Genomic DNA, 2500 nt, shown 5'->3' on the forward strand with positions numbered 1-2500 from the left:
AAGCCTCACACTCAAACTCATCTTTGGAAGACGGCTTGCATGAAGAGGAGTGCCTTTCTTTTCTCTCTTCACTCAACTCTCTCTTGAAGTTGAATTGTATCAATAACAAGGTTCTTCACTTGATTGACAGGGGATTCACTATTGTATCAATAACAAGGATCGTCACTTGATTGACAGCAGAGGTGCTTTGTATGTACAGGAGTGCCTTTCTTTTCTCTCTTCGCTCTTCGCTACAGATTTATGCAATAGTTTGGGCACCCCTCTGATGTTCTATGTTAATTTTCTCTGTCTTTATATGAAAACATAGCAATATTTCATTTATATTCTAGAGAAAGCTGGATGATGGGATGTTTTTCAGACAAAAAAATCTTAATATAGCCGTATTGAGTTGTATGAAATAAAATCGAATGTGAAATACAGGTTGTGCAAAAATGTGGGCACCCTTTAAAGTGATTTGATTTGATTACCTGTAGTCGCTTAATGCTGACTAATTGGAACATACAAATCTTTTGATCACCTGTACAATAATTAGTGTGAATGAGATACAGGTCATACCAGGTAATCAGTGCATTAAGCAGTCAGCTATATATTGGCATGAGTGCTGCCAAAGGAAGGTGTTTGTGATCAGGACTTTAGAGGAGATATGCTTTATGTGAGCACGGATGAATGACAGGATCTTTTATTTTATCTTTTACTCGACTTGTTGCGTTTATATTCTTGTTCAGTCTACATTGGCATTGCACCACATCTATGAAAAACGTGCCGCTTTTCTTTGAATCACACAACAAACAAAGCTCTCGGGGAGAGAGAGAGAGAGAGGGAGGGAGAGAAAGAGGGGAACAGAGGTGTTCGATAGTTCAGAGAAGAAGCTCAGCAGACAGACAGAGAGTGTGTGTGTGCTTGTGTATGTGTACTTGTGTGTGTGTGTGTGTGTGTGTGTGTATGTCTGTGTGTCTGTCTGTGTCTGTGTCTGTGTCTGTGTCTGTGTCTGTGTCTGTGTCTGTGTCTGTGTCTGTGTGTGCATGCACTGTAGGTCTGCCTAATAGACAAGGAGAAAGAAAGAAACATAACTAGTGGAGGAAGAGGTGACGTGACATGACGACATGACGTGACGGGAAACTAAAACTCCCCCTCAGAAAATCACACAGGGGAGAAATGTTGCATAACCGCTGGAATTTGTATCTGTTTTTTCATTGATTTTTTCTACTTTTTTGGCATTGCCATTGCTTCAGAGATGGCACTCTCTCTCTTTCTCTCTCTTTCTCTCCCTTTTTTGTCTCCCTCCGCTCTCTCTATTTGTGTCTTTTTCTCTCTCTCTCTGCCTTTCTCTCTCCTCTCCTCTCCTCTCCTCTCATCTCTCTCTCCCTCTCTCTCTCTCTCTCTCTCTCTCTCTCTCTCTCATCTCTCTCATCTATCTCTCTCTCTCTCTTTACTTCTCTCTCTCTCTTTACTTCTCTCTCTCTCCCTCATCTCTCTCTCTCTCTCTTCCTCCTCCACTCTCTCCTAGTTGTAAATGTTTGCCTCTGCGTCTCAGTCCCGGTGTGGTTTGGGCCGTTTAGTTTGATTAGGCCTGTATTTATAAGATAAGCCCCTGCTGCAAGAGCTCTCCGTCGGAACCAAATGAAGTCTGTTTGATGGTGATTACAAACGCAGAAATATCGTACTTGTCAATTTATTAATGCCTTTGAATTTCTGTTCCCCTTTCCCCCCGCGGCTTCGGAGCGGCTATGGGCTCTCGGCGGACGAATCGAATCCTCCTCCCGTGCTCCATTGTGTGTGTCAAAGCTGTTACACATGCTAGCAGCCGGAAGAAGGGAGCTTTCAAAAGCAACGGCTGTCTGACGCACGGGTTTGCTTTCATGTGTTCTGCGACGCGCTACGCGCTAACTCCGTACGTCTGTGGGGTTTTAAAAGTTGCCTGTTCTCATTTCTGCCGAGGCAGTTTGACGGTCTTAACCGAACGCTGTAACTTTGAAGAGATACTGACGGTGCAATCCTTTTCATATTACTTAATTGAGGCAATTTCTTAGCCGCGACGAATTTTGATAACCCTTTAATGTGATTGAATGTTTTAATCAACCAAAGTGGACGCCTTGCTATGAATCACTCACATTTCACATTCAACTAACGCACATTCACAGCCATACTGTACTGTATATATCTCCATTCGCTTCCTATCGGGTTTGAAGGTGTATTTTTTCGGAAGTTAGAGGTGCTCACGTCGTGTTTTGAAACACCAGCTCTTAACTTTTCAATGTCATAACCCTGTCTTGTCCTGTTGTTCCCGGCGTGTTCCACAGCCCATCGACAGCACGCTTTTGGGAACAAAAAAAAAACAAAAGTGTGCAATCCGACCCACAACAGCGTTAGTCTAGATCAATCCCATACCACAAGCAAGGTCAGGACAAATGCTCCCTGTCCCCCATGGGATGAGGGGAGGATAGTCATGCAGCTAGTGTCCATCATGGCAGGATGTATCCGCAGGAGGCGACTCAGGTCT

At 43.8% G+C, this 2500-nt stretch overlaps 1 protein-coding gene across 1 annotated transcript in view; it reads left to right on the forward strand.

The window, feature by feature from the left end:
* LOC308382284 (glucosidase 2 subunit beta-like) overlaps nt 1-2500 on the forward strand; it is a gene marked incomplete at both ends in the record, with an annotated part of 175045 nt that overhangs the window by 59745 nt on the left and 112800 nt on the right. The window lies entirely within an intron of this gene.

Source organism: Sprattus sprattus, assembly GCF_963457725.1.
Source record: "Sprattus sprattus genome assembly, chromosome: 21".
In the NCBI taxonomy this organism is placed as follows: Eukaryota; Metazoa; Chordata; class Actinopteri; order Clupeiformes; family Clupeidae; genus Sprattus; species Sprattus sprattus.